Genomic DNA, 15404 nt, shown 5'->3' with positions numbered 1-15404 from the left:
GATCCTAGGCACATAAAGTGCATCAACAAGTGTGAAAGAACTTCCATTTGCAGTAGTAGCACAATCTTTTCAACTCCCTGAATCGGATCAGAGGCATTGTTGGCACAAGTGACTGAATTATCATGAGGGACAGACTTGAGAGGTGTGAACAATTCACGATGTGAGGTTATGTGCTTTGTAGCACCACTGTCGAAATACCACACATGTGAATCAGCAACAACTGACATGCATGCATCATGGACATCAGGATTGTAAGTGCACTCTGCACTAAAAGCCCATTTTGCATCAACATTAGCATCACAATCTCCTTTCACAGAAGAATCAACAATGGCTGCATTTGTAGTGGAACCAGCATTTGCAGTGGAACAACCCTCTTTCTTCTTAGCATGTTTGGCCTTCAACTTAAGACACTGCTTGATAAAGTGATCATTAGATTTACAATAATGGCAACGCATCTTCTTTTTTCCCTTATCACCAGAATTTCCAGACAAATTGCTACCAGTAGAAGCATTAGGAGCAGAGTTTTTGCCACTCACAGCAGAACCATAAGAAGTGGCTACATTGTTGTTACCACCCTTTCTTTGAAAAGCAATAAAAGCATGTTCAACTGCACGCTATCTGGTCCTGTTTTTTTTGGAAAGTGACTCTTGCAACAGCAATGTGCATAATGCATCAAACTTGACAACTTCAGGATTTCCTTGGGTCATAAGTCTCCAAGTACTAGCAAAAATCTGGTAATAATCTGATAAGGCATCAAGAACAGTCTGCACAAGGGAACTGTCTGAAATGACTTTACCTGTAGAGATAAGTTGCTCATTGATATGCTTGACAACAGCAAGGAAAGTTTCCATATGATCTTTCTCATGCATAATCTTCGATTCTAGCTCCTTCCGCAGCAAAGCAATTTTAGCCTCATTGCTGCTTGCATACAGACTTGCTAGAATATCCCAAGCCTGTTTTGCAGATTTCACTGAACAAATGTGAGGAGTAATGGTGCGCTTCACAGACAACACAATCAATCCATGAGCCTGCGCATCCTTTACATCCCAACGAGCTTGTTCTATCGTAGGCAAAACAACTCTAATAGCAGCAATATCCTCAACATCGCCTACATCCTCAGAACCAGGACGTACATCAATGCCCTGCAAAATATTCCAGACGCCCTTTGACACAAGAACATGTTTCATCATGTAAGCCCACATAGGGTAATTGTCCCCATCCAATTTGTCCTCAGCAGCAAACATCTTGAACACATCTGTGTTGTTGTCAGCCATGGAAAATGCCTGCACTTAATGCGAAAACTGCCCGAAATGAGGAGAAATTGAGTGAGACCAGCACATACTATATAGCACAACCCGCAGTAGACTGTATGGAACATGTTATGTAGTATTTGGCACAGACAAAATTTTTGCACAAATGACAAAATTGCTTGCATAGACTTGGCTGTAGTGGAAACGGAGACTGAAATGAGCCCGAATCAAAAATCTGAGCAGACTAAGCTGTATGAGATTTCCCAAAAAAAAAATCGACCTACAAACACTCGCCAAAGCTCACAAAAATGGGAGAAAGTGAGTAGGCATGTGTTGGAGCTGCTGGCGACTAAGCCCGAGAGGATGCAACCTGCTCTGATACCAATTGTTGGAATTAGGGTTGCAAGGAAATGCACACAACTTGGAGAAGATGAAGGAAGCTCAAGGCACACAATAGAGAGTGTGTTACTTAGTGTGAAATGGAAAGATAGATAGCCCTAGAGTGATGGGCGTATATACAATGCACGGGGGGAAAAACCTCCTAAAGGGGGAAAAAATACCTTGGAGGTCCTAGTGTGTTCACACACATCACTACCACAAGTATATGGTAATAAGATTAGCCAGAGGTCACTTTTCTAGTGAAACCACTGCAAAGCAATCTTAATGGCAGGCATGCAGTGGCCAACACTTTTTGCAGATGCTAACGAAGATGTTCAAGGTGAGATGCATGTCAATGAGCAAAATTCCAATCCGTGTAGATAGCATGACTTTAAGACCAATGATGGAGGCTAGAGCTTTTGCAAAATGGGGTATAGAATTTGTTAGGCCAATACAACCACCTGCTTATAGAACCCAAGCTCAATATATCATTGTAGCTACAAACTATTTGACCAAGTTAGTAGAGGATAAGGCAACCCAAAGGAACGATGCCAGAACCGCAGCTGCATTCTTATATGAAAATGTATTCACAAGATATGGACTTCCAATAGAAATTGTTAGTGATAGGGGAACTCATTTCCTCAATGAAGTAATTGAATATCTACTAAATGAATTTATGGCCATCCACAAGCAAACGGACAAGTTGAACACACGAATAAAATTCTTAGCTCAGTATTGACTAAAGTGGTTAGTTCAAGACGAACTGATTGGGAAATTAATCTACATGCCGATCTATGGGCTTATAGAGTTTCATTCAAGACAGATTTAAATTCTACACCATTTAACCTTGTTTATGGTCTTGATGCCATATCGCCAATAGAATTTATATTGCCGACACTAAGGTAGCTAAGGGATCTTGAGTGCATGGACACGAATTGTTAGAGAGGCTCGAAGATTTAGAAAAGCTTGATGAGCAAAGGCTAACTACTGTAGCTCACATATATGCAGAAATCAAAAATAAAAACAACTTTTTGATTCCCATCTAGTCACAAAAATCTTCAAAAAAGGGGACTTAGTTTTAGTGTACTCCCTTAAGCAACACATTCCCAAGTTTAAGAAAAAGGGAAACATATTATTTATCATTGAAGATGTATCCCCAAGTGGAGCATTTAAGTTGTCCACTCTAGATGGTGAACTAATGGCTAATTGGATTAGTGGATGCCGATTAAAGAAGTACAATTTGCAACTAACTAATGATTTGCTAGAAAAGATGCATGTAGCAAAGCAAAGAAAGATGAAACGATAGCAGGTCATTGATGAAGCCCAAGAGGAAGCTCGACTTTGGGTACTTAAGAGGAAAGCTGCTCTCAAAAATCAACAAATACCTATTCCCATCAACACTCTGGAACTAGATGAACGACTATGGGAATTACAGAAGGATGCAGTGTCAACAGATGATGAATGGTTAGATGGAATGGACCTTTGCATAAATGTACAGTTGAACAATCATAACACAAATTCATTGGTCAATACACGAGCTTGAGTTAATGCAGTCATTTATTCCACGTACAAGAAAGCAATGAATCAATTCTTGACATCAGGAATATCGGCTATCAAAGGATGCAACAAGAACCCAACACCGGCATTGGGAGTAGTCAACTTAAATGTGATAGTACATGGATGTCCATGCCCTCATTAGTTTTTATGCTTATCAGATGAACACATGAATGAAACAATGATTCTTGGAATCTCATGGATGTGAATGTACAAGGCAGTACCATATTGGGATACCAATCAACTTAAGATATCACAACTCATTGTTCCAATTGCACCAAGCAAAAAAGAATGGAAAAGAGATTACTAGCAGAACAAACCACAAAGCAATCAATCTTCTTCATCCTCTAGACAAGAAAATGCTACAAGTAGCATGCAAGGAGTCAGGCATATCTGGGTACCAAAAGCACAACTCAAGGACAAGATGTCTCAAATTTGGGTGCCCAAGACGTCATCTACCGTACCGGAGAAGGTTCCAAATATATAGACACTAAGAAGAGCATCTTCAAGCAACAAAAGATGGATTTGGAGGAGAAAGGAGCACTTATCTTCTCCACAAACTGTAAAACCGATAAATTAGGCCGCCAAGGCCTACTTTTGCAAATTCTTGCAGAATGAGCTAACGGAATCCGATTGAAGAAATTTTTGAGTCTAACATAGATTTCACGGTCTAGTAGGACTAACAAAGAAATCTAGGGAAAAATAATTTGGAAAGTCTGAGATATCCAAGGTAGCCCACAATCACCTCATTTCCACTAGTCACTCTTGGAGGAGAGAGCTTTCTGCCTTCTTCGCGCACGATTTTTGAAGTCTACAGTCGTCCATTTATAGCGCTGTCACACACGAAACATGAGGGGTAAGTTCTAAACTTATCAATGAACAATCTATATGGCCGGGTAGCAAGTCTAGACTCAGGAAAAAACCCTAGAAACCCAATTGTGCACGAAGTCCTACGACACAAAATTGACCATAGCGGCCTCTCAGCTCACCCGAATTGGACGAGACTTGAACTGTAGCATGCCCCTATGTTATAAAACACTTCCATATCACCAGACGATCATTTGGCAGGGGTCGAGGGGGCGGGGGGGGGGGGGGGGGGTCCCAAGTAAATAATCTAGGTTTTTGCCATATGCCAGAACTGGATTCTGACTCCACGGGCAGCTTATAGACTGGATCTATACACAATGTACCTAGGTGGTCTCATGGAAACAGTCAAGGCAAGCTCTCAAACAACAAAAAATAGTTAATGGCTACAAAGTGTCAAATTTGACATATAAAGTCAAACTGACTCCGAATGGGCCCAAACTGGATGAGTAGCATCAAGACTATGTAGTGGACAAGTCCACACCTTCAAAAGTGACTAACCAACTCTGCATGCCAAGTAGTCACAAAAATCGGTGGTTTCAGAGTCGATAAGAGCACGAAGTGATGCTGACACAACTGAACTTTACCAAATTCAGTTTTGGACTTGTTCTAGATGTATTAAAGATGTTTAGGTCATCAAATTGTCAATTCTTGTAAAAAAAGTGACTGCTATAAATAATCACGATTATTTACTTTTATGCTTGTTTGGCTTGAATTTCTCTTTTCACTTCACCTATCACTTGTACACATCTATTACATGCCACATATCAAGTATGAGCCAAAATGATCAAGAAAAACTATGAATTTGTCAAAAAAACGCACCAAAGTCTTTTCAATCCAATACGTGAGTTAAATGTCACATTTGTTGATCCAAATCACCCCATATCTCACACACATACTGTACATCATGCCTAGAACCAAGTTGCAACAAAAAATGTACAAGTTGATGAAAAAGTTAATAATCATGATTATTTACTTTTTGGCCAAAATGGATGCAATTTGCAACTGTGGCCTTATGGGACCAAAGAACATGATGTCCCAAGCCCACTAATCAAGTTTGAGCAAGTTTGGATCTCAAAAACTCAAAATCTCTTTATATACTGTATTAGATTCTAAAAGCCTAAATCTGGCACCATTTCCACCCAGTGCACTCAAATGAGTCCACACTTCACTCAGAGTACGTAAATGCCATATATTTCAAGCCTATGATGTCAAAAATGCAAAAAGTTGGAAAAGTCCCTAGTTTAAGTAATCGCGATTATTTATTTTTGTTGCAAATTTTTCCTTAACTGTATGATTTTGATCTCTACATGTTTTTATGCATCTATGCATGCTCCAAAATTGATTTGAAGCAAAATGGACATCATTTGCCATCAATTCAAACTCAGGGCATTTCAGAGTGGAATTCGCTGAATTTTCTAACTTCGACACTGTATTCACTTAGCAGGAGCAATGCAAGCGGCTGAGAAAGCAAAGAAGACGGTGTCCCATAAAGATAAGTTGCAAGTTGCCACTGTACCAATTAGATCTAAGCTCAGTGAAGACAACAAAGGCAATCTACTTGTCTAAAGAGTAGGTTGAAGAACACAACACAACGGTTCTCACTGGCAGATTCAAGAGTGAAGAAGGACACCAAGTAGAATTGAAAATGCTACCTAAATAATTTTATGATGTAGCTGCAAAGCCAGACACCAAGGAAGCCAACAGAAGGCTAGGGCTTAAAGATTTCTATGACCAAGAACCATGCGCAGGGGACTTCCAAAAGGCAGCTATCCTCAATCAAGGAAAATGGGTCGGCCCAAATCACAGATCAACAAGGGCAAAAGGTTGAAGTGGTGATCATCAAAGAAATAGTGGCCGAGGCACTGAAGCTACCAATAGAAGGTATGACTATGCGGGAAAGAGATAGAAAGACAGCAGGTAGTTTTATGAAAGATACTACTACTACCACATTTTTTGATCTCATCCAAAGGCAAGTGGAGGATCCAACTCACCTCTACCATCAATAGGGGCAAAAGGTTGAAGTGGTGATCATCAAAGAAATAGTGGCTGAGGCACTGAAGCTACCAATAGAAGTTATGACTATGCGGGAAAGAGATAGAAAGATAGCAGGTACTTTTATGAAAGATACTACTACTACCACATTTTTTTATCTCATCCAAAGGCAAGTGGAGGATCCAACTCACCTCTACCATCAACATTTCCACATCCTCTCAAAGAGACCGCCAAGGTACACACCTCCAAACCATGCAATTGTGACTACTTTCACTGAAGTATTGAAGTCGACAACCATGCAAGCAATAGATCGCATGCAGTACGTGCTTACAACATTGAAGGGCACGAAGAAAGAGGGAAAGATCAGATATCTGGGTTCTCCAAAAGTGCTAACAAGAATTGCATATCATGCTATTGGAATGGCCGACAATTTTCCACCAGCCCCAGATCACAACACATGGATCATTTCAGCTCAACCTTCCCCGTGGACCACTAGATCAACAAAGATAGTATACAAATTAGATGAGGAATCTACAGACATTTCGCATGAAGCCCATAATAGTGAAAGCTCTGAAAATGAAGAAACCAGGGCAAGGATTGAAGCAATGAAAAAGAAAGTAGTGGCAGCTCACCAAGAGGAGATTTGAAAGAGAAAAGCAAACATACAAAAGGAGCCGCCAAGCTGCAGGTAAAGACCCTGAAAGATGGAGTCCACGAGAGGTAAAGGGACCAAGGACCAAGAACCCTGCAAAGAAGGTTCCAGAGGATCCCAAAGATTTTCTCGAGCGGATGTATGCAGAAGTTGAAGGTTTAAAGCTAAAGGAAGCTCTAGAAGCTCAAAGAAAAGCAATGGAAGAAGCGACTGAGCAACATGCAGAAGCTGCCAAACAAAGTGAGTCACATTCTGACCGAGAGGAGACATCTCCAAGACCCTCTTCACCAACTATGAAACAAGAAGATCAGTCCATGCCGAGTCCAAGGCCTTCACCAACAGATAAATCTAAGGAAGATGATGCAGCAAAGAAAAAAGTGTGAAAAAACCGAAGCAATTGAGGCATCCACAAAGCCTCAAGGAGAAGAGGTAAAACCACCTCCACGGCCACAAGCAGAAGCCGATGCACCAACAATAGAGCCACAAACCAAAACAGCCCAAACTTCTAAACAACCCCAGGTAGAGCCTGAAGACTGGGAAACCAATGATGAAGTCATCATGTAGGTAAACGAGTTTGCAAAGCAAATGCAGCTAATGACAAACAAGATGAGAACAGCAGCACTTAGCCACAATGCCAAGGCTAAAGAGCTGGAGCAAGTGATTCATGCTCTACAAAGAGAGCTAGAAGACAAAATGAACGTCATTGAAGATCTTCAAGGGGAGATTAAAGAGCTAAAAAATGAAGTAGAAATACACCAAATTGCAAAGGAGAAACAACAGAAAGAGGTAAAAGAGCTGGGAGAGCTCTTGAAAAATTTATTTGATGCATGCAAAAGCAAAGATCAACAACTGATAGAAGTAACCAATGAACTTTTAACCACTACTCTGTCGAAACAAAAGATCCAAGTGCAGCTAAATGTAGCTAATGCCTCTTTGCAGTACTATGAGCAACGATTCAATGATCAAGCGGCATTTCTAAGACAGATAAGAGAAAACCCCACTTTAGTCTCAATCAAGGGAATAGCCTTGAAGTCTACAAGACTTTAGAAAAGAGGAACAAAGACCTTGAACTTGAGCTAAAGCTGGAACAAACGCAAAGACGAGACCTTGCATTGATGCGGGTTCAAAGAGAAGAGCGATTGCTCAAGGAAATTGAAGAATTGAAGAGAGTCAATTAGCTCCTAAGAGAGGGACAAGCAGAAAATCAGGAGGAGGCAGGAACCTCTGACAAGAGCCTCCCTGACCTCTCATGTGCAATGCTTTGTAAAATCTGCAGAATGCTGCTCACTTGCATTCAAACTTTTCACGAGCCTGAGCAAGCAGGAGCACCATGGATGTCTTTCCTCGAAGGCAACAAAGGTCTATGCTATGATTTAAGTGGATAGCCTTTAGAAGAAGTCCTCTACAGCTTCTACTCCAGATGTATGTTTCTATTATCAAGCAATATGTTGGCATTTGAAGAGGCATTCTATACAGGTTTCTTCACATGGCAGACGAAGAAATCTGGGCTTGTGATCAGCAACCTCACATCAAGGTTTGTTGGCTATTCAGCCATTGAACTTAAAAACAGAGTCACCATGCAATTTTTGCAAGACCCTGACACAGAAAGACGAATCAAATATGAAAAAGGCCTGCATGCGCTTAAAGACCGCCTTGCCAACCATCAACCCGAAGATTACTTCAGACCATGAAGCTGTGTCAAGGCATGACATTGTTGAGGAGGGGGGAATGTTAGCAACAAGCTGACTCGGATAAGATTATTTGGAGCTTTTATTGTAAAAACACTTATTTTGATAAATCGAGAATGTTGTAACTCCTACTTTCCAGATAAACAGTGTAATTGATGAGCCGGGCTACAAGCTTCCAGATTGTATCAACCTATCTTTAGTTAAAACTCCCAGATTATTAGTTTTGACCAAAGAAACCTTGGCTAAGGTATAAAAGCCAATTTTTGTAAGTATTTTGCAAGTTTCGGATAATAGAAACACAGCGTTAGCTAATGGTGCTCACTTCTCTCCTTCTCGTGCTTCCTACTCCCTCCCCGGTTGTCACATTGCAGTCCTGTCTATTGCGCTGCAACCGCAGGTAAGAGCTCTACGCGACGTAAACATTTCATGGTAATCCATAGCTTTTGGCGTGATCAACCCGCGGCCTAATTTCATCATAAGTAGGAATTTAAACGAGAAAATCATAAAATAAGTATAGGCAGGTATTGGGGAATCATTGCTAAGCATTTAGATGCATTCTGGGTCAAAACGACTAGGTCAAAACGACTAGGTCAAAAACTCACTGCTGTTAATAATCACGACTTTTACACTTGACCTAAAGTGATATTTGACACCATAAGCATATGTGCTTAGGTCTTATAAACATGTCCTAGAAGTTTCATAACGTTTGGATGTCGTTTGATGTTGTAATGGTTGTGATTTGTTTACCGATTAGCAACTAGCTTTTCGTGATTTCGCTCATTTGAGTGTAGCTTGAGTTAGATGCGAGTTGTTTGTTGTTTTCCAAGAGATCGACAACCTTTTGTAGCCTCTATGCACTAGTCGAGTCAGTTTTGTCCCATGGATTGAAAATTATGTTCGTGGTTCTCGCTATGTCTGCAATAAGATAGGAGTGAGGTTAGACACCCGTCCCTCTCTCTCTCTCTCTCTCTCTCTCTCTCTCTCTCTCTCCCCCCCCCAAAAAAGCGTTTTCTTACAGACTTTCTCCAAGTTAAGACACAAATACCATATATGATCCTACTTCTTGAGTTGGGATCTCTTCCAACTGAGGTTATGGGCATGGAAAGGATTGTGGAGTACATGATAAAGATGAATCAAAATCCCTCACATTGACTTTCTACAATTGCATGGAAAGCAAGCAAAAAAGTTCAAAAGACACATAAAAAGATTTTGAGCACAGGATGGAGTAGCAAGATATATGGAACTGGTTTGGAAAATGGGATGTTTACACTTGCTACATGATACCTCAATAGACTCCCAAGTGAATGAAGCTTTTCTACAATGCCAATGTATTACGGTTTGGGAGAAATTTGGTGGGTTACGCTTCATACACTACTCCACCCATATTTCCCCCAACTACAAAACCATGTTCTTTATTGAAGAGGAAACTATACTCACCCTTACATGCTTGAGCCTATCCCCTTGTCAGCGATACGCACTATCGTAGCCATTCAGCTTAGCTCCCACTCCCTTCGATGCGAGACATGTTGTTGGGGCAATGGAGAAGAATCAAATCGAGTGTACAAACTATGCTCACTTCAAGTTCGAGAGTCTAAGTACCACACACTACTAGAGTGCTCAGCTTTTAATCACATCCGAACTTTCTTCCCTCACATTTTCAACTATGACTTATACCACAATTGCGACTCTCATCACCAAATGACTCAAAGGGTCAAACATCGTTAGCAAAATAGACCTTAAATCAAAGTATCACCAAGTTAAAATGTTTGAAGAAGATGTCTACAAAACTGCATTCAAAACAAAAACGGGACACTATGAATTTCTTATCATGCCATTTGATTTGACAAATGCACCAACAACCTTCACTCGTACGATGAACCGAATTTTCATTGACCATCAAGACTTTGTCATTCTATTTTTTGATGATATTCTGGTGTTTAGTAAATTTGTGCAGGAACATAAGGAGCATTTAACACGTGTCTTTGACATGTAAGAGTGTGTAAAAGTTTGTCTCTTATCCTTCCTTGTTTACTATTATGTGTAGGTGTGTGTGCATCAACATCAGCCTTTCTATCTCTCTCTTTTCCTTCTCCATCATGGCAAGGTCAATGTTGTATTTCATGACCAAGGATGGAAGTCCACCCTTGCTCCCAGCATTGTCTCTCAAAACTTGAAATATTACCTGAGGATGCTACTTATGTTCCTCAATAGTCTTTGAGTAGATGATAATGTCGTCAAAGAACACTCCCATGAAGCTTCAATGATGTCTAAAGAGACTCTCCATCATTCAATCAAAGGTACTCGGTGCTTTGGTAAGTCCAAAAGGGAGAATCAAGAATTCATATAGGCCAAAAGTTGTTACTTCTGAGATCTATTCTACTAAAGTAGGTAGACCCTTGTCGGGTATGAATAGATCTTCTATCCTCCTAGGAACAGGAAATCTATTCTTTATGGTTATTTGATGAAGCGCTCGATAGTCCACTCACATTCTATCAGTACCATCTTTTTTTTATACTAGTAGAATGGTTGAACAAAATGGAGATGAACTATGCCTAACCATCCCTTTTTCCACAATCTCATTCACTTGCCTCATGGTCTTCTCTTATTGATCCAAATAGACCCAATAAGGAGGCTTATTAGATAGTGAACTACCAGGTAGAAGTTCTATGGAATGATCATCTTGTCCAAAGAGGGAAAAAATACCTCATCAGTCCTAGTGTGTTCACACACATCACTACCACATGTATATGGTAACAAATCCCCCCTGGAGTGATGCAGAGAACGAGAGCTGGCACATGAGTAAAGAGAAGTGCCATGCCCTGAGGACATGATCAGTCCACAAAGAGAGTAAGCCCAAAGCTTTGTGGAAATCTTCGAGCTTCTCACGAGACAATGCCTTTGTGAAAAGATCTGCAAGGTTGTCCTGTGTTGGCACATAAGCCAAGCTGATCTCTCCTGTTGAGATCCTCTCCCTGACATAGTGGTAATGCACCTCAATGTGCTTTGTGCGAGCATGAAAAACTGGGTTCCTTGCAACTGCCAATGCTCTCTGATGTTCAGTGTAGATAGTGTTTGCAGTGTCCTGTCCAACACCCAAATCAGCCATAAGGTGTCTAAGCCATACACACTCAACCATAGGTGTGAAGACTGCCATGTACTCAGCGTCACAACTAGAAGTGTCCACAATAGGTTTCTTCTTGCTCAACCATGATATACATGAACTGCCAAGCATGAAACAAAAACCACTTGTGGACACTCGTGTGTCAAATCAACCAGCCCACCAATCTGAGTCTGAAAAAGCATATAAGTCTGGAGACAATGATCCCCCCTTGGGATAAAACAAGCCAAGATGTCAAGTGCCACTAAGGTAGCAAAAAATCCTCTTTACAGCCTGCCAATGCTTAGACCCTGGGCTATGCATAAATCTATTGACCCATTAGAAAGGAAATGGACTCATTTTTGGGCCTTTTAGCTCTAGTGAGAGAATGCTCCTTAACCAATAAGAAGAAGGCTAACGTTACGTAGAAAAAGCCTTTTTTTCTCATTTTGAAAATATCCATGAAAACCATTTTGGTAATATTGTCACTATCATCAGAAAAGTAAAGCGCTTGATAGTGACATCTTGCACAAGCACCAAACACCTTTTTATGAACCGTTGTTGCTATCCTATAAAGTGAAGTACTTGTACTTGTGCATCTTGCACAAGCATCAATCACCTTTTTATGAAGTACTCGCAACTCACATTCAAATGGATCGTACTTGATAGCGATTGATAGGTACTATTTCAGACTACGAAGGAGCCAGAACCAAGCAAATAGAGGCCCTTGAGGGGTCTCTAGGACCTCTATTCGCTTGTTTCTGACCTCATGAGGCCCTTGGCTTAAGATTTAGCATTTTTAAGCCCATGAATGCATCCCGAAATGTCCAAAAACCTTAGCATAGCACTTTAAAACGTTGAAATCTGCTATGCATTTGTGGTATTCTTTTTGTATTATGAAAACATCTTTTATGTGTTTTCTCTCATCGCACATCACATCACTCATTAAAATTCACAGACATGGATTTTTGTGTACACTTAAGTTGGGCTCTCAAAAATCATTTTGTACGAGCATGCATTTAAGTGATTGAGAAACTTTTACGTATGTACTATGAGAAAAAGAATTCCAAAAAACAACTTTTGCATTTTTCAGAATTACCTATCTCTATGCTGAGTTGGCGTTTCTTATAGGGCCCAAAATTAAGTCCAAGTTTCTCCTAATGTGTGAGACTGCAAACTGAATATCCGGCCTCGTGTTGCATACATAAATGAGGCATCCAGCAGCAGTTTGGTAAAGAGTGACCCAATCACACACACTACAATTGCAAGACGCACACAACACTAATCATATCATGCAACACACTAATCGCAAGCACACACACACACATAGATCTATCGAGCACCACACTCCAATCAAACCTACATGCACACACAAGCAAAAGAGGGCAATCACACAAGATTAGAGAGGTATTAACCACTAATTAGTGTAGATCTAGCTAATCTAAGCATCATAGGCAATCATAAGAAGCATGAGAGAGGCATAGTGAGAGAGAATGAATCATTGATTAGTGTTAATCAAGACTCATGAGCAAGGAGAAGCTCAAGGACTCCATAGCCACACACCTCAAGAGCTCTCACCAAAGAGTGCTCTCAACAAATGAGCTTGAGAACCCTAATTTCATTTACACACTGTCTTATGTACCTAAGCTAAAAATATGCAATGTCCGGCTGCCCAAGGCCTTTAGGGATCACCACTTACTGAATCTCCAACCTAGGCATAGTAAGTGACCTATTCTTTACAACTTGGAACTCCCATTGAGCCCGTAACACATTAAAATATTACAATGGCTTGAAATAATTCGGGAATTTACAATACATAACCATTTTGGGAAAACGTGGAAAATGTGTAATTCCAATCTTTACTGCTTCTTCGTATTCATCCTCAGTGTGCATCCGTATGTCTTTGATCTTTAGCAGCTTCTGTTAACTAACGTTGACTCAGTTAACATTCTCCCCTTCCTATTTTAGTGCCCGTCCTCGGGCACTGTCGAAAAGTGTCCGTGGAGGCAAGGGAAGGTTTTTGGTTGGTTGTTGATGGGCTGATTATCTTCATTTGTCGTTGAATTTGTTGATGAGGTTCAATTTGTTGCAGCATCTTCATTGGTCTGAATAGTCAGATGTGAGAGATGATGTTGCATTTGTCCGTAGTAATAGCATAATGATGAGGCTGATATTTATTTATGAAAAGTATGTACAAGGAAGTAGAATGATGGGGTTCTAAATTAGGGTCTAATACCTGGATGACCAAAGGGAAAAAACCCAATGGGAAAAAATGCCTTTGGGATACGCACATTATTGGAGTACTTATTAGCATGGGAAATATTAATAAATTACTCAAGGGATTATTTGATGATAGATATGGAATAATGCATATGGCCAATGGTGGGACATCCTATTTATGCATACACAAAAATGCATGGGAAACAATATGTTGTGCAAGAAAGATTTTGAGGGGTTCTTCACAAAGATGGTGTAGCTATAAAAGCATATGACATTGCTTTACAAGGGCACCCCTTTAAGAATGGTTTTCATTAACGAGGGTATGTGCTCTCATCTTATTGTGCACTGTGCGTGAGTGTTGGACTCTACGGCACTCCACCAATTGTAAGTTAATAGACTTCGACTCTTATGCTCATCTCATCCAGCATGAGAAACATGACTTTAGATATGCTCAACTCTTCCAGCTTGAGCGTAAGCCTAATATCTACGACTCTAAGCACAGAGTTTAATATGACTTGAAGCTTTGGGACTACTGCTTTTCTCATTTTATTGGCTCAGCAGCCCGACTCTGACTATGCCAAACAGTGTTTTTTACACCCTGGCGACTTGAATTTTCACATTCTTGTGCTTACTACAAACATTTCTTCAGGTAAACGTAAGCTTGAATCCTCAAAAAGAGGACTAGTGAAGGACCAAGTTGGCATTGAAGGTTTCTTTTTCCATACCTGTTTTATCATCTTTGAATATGCATTCTTGTTGGTTGGATTGTCCTTCTTTGACTGTGAAGACTCCATTATCTGTTTGATTCTCCAAGTAGGCCTGTTGATAGGAGTCTTTGATGTTGTTGTAGGCCTTTGTTGGCTATTGGCATCTGGATTTTGACTAGGAGCATTGGAAGACTTAGCAATCCAAATCTCTTGATAAACATTGTATCTCCATTGTCGACTTTGCTTCGTTCTAGGTCTTGTTGAGTTCTTGAGATCTTCATGCAGGTCTGGTGTAGTTGCAGTTGGCTTGTGGTTGACTGGTAGCCAAATCTTTGTATACCTTGTGTAGAATCCTTGTCGAAGAGGAACATTCCTTGAGATCCATCTTTGTTGTGTATCCTCTTGAGAGTTGTGGTTGACTTTAGCATCTTTCGATGTTGTTCTGCTGTATATGTGTGTCTTAGGTATCCTAGGATATTATCGAGGTTGATACCTTGTGGGTCTTCTTTCCTGGGAGGGACTTGACATTACTTCATATGCCCTAACCTGCGGTGTTGGTACCCATATCTGTCTGTTACCTCCATAGTACTCTTGTTCTTTTAAGCTCCATTGTGATGCTATCCATCCCATGTGTTTGTCTTTCTGTGTTGATTTTCTGTCCTTAACTCAAACTGGATCATTGACTTTGACTAAACTGCTCGAAACAAACACTTGCTTGATTTTCCTTTGCTTTCTTGAGTACTTTGGCTGAAATATCTTTGCTTTTTTGGGTGTCTCCTTAGAGGTCTCCGTTGGGTCAGCAATTGACTTTAAGTCTTGAAAGCTTGACTTGCTTGAAGAAGCTGATCCATAAGGGTTCTTTGATGTGGAGGCATATGTTGTCACACCTTCTTTGCTAATTGGTGGAAGGTCCACTTTAGCTTTACCTTTGTCTGCAAAATTTTTCTTTGATCCTTGTGACTTCTGCAACTCTGAATCTGGAATTTTTGGTTCTATTGA

This window comes from Adiantum capillus-veneris, chromosome 21, assembly GCF_014529385.1.
Source record: "Adiantum capillus-veneris isolate H3 chromosome 21, ASM1452938v2, whole genome shotgun sequence".
NCBI lineage: Eukaryota > Viridiplantae > Streptophyta > Polypodiopsida > Polypodiales > Pteridaceae > Adiantum > Adiantum capillus-veneris.
The sequence above is the reverse complement of the archived record's forward strand: the minus strand, read 5'-3'. Positions refer to the sequence as shown.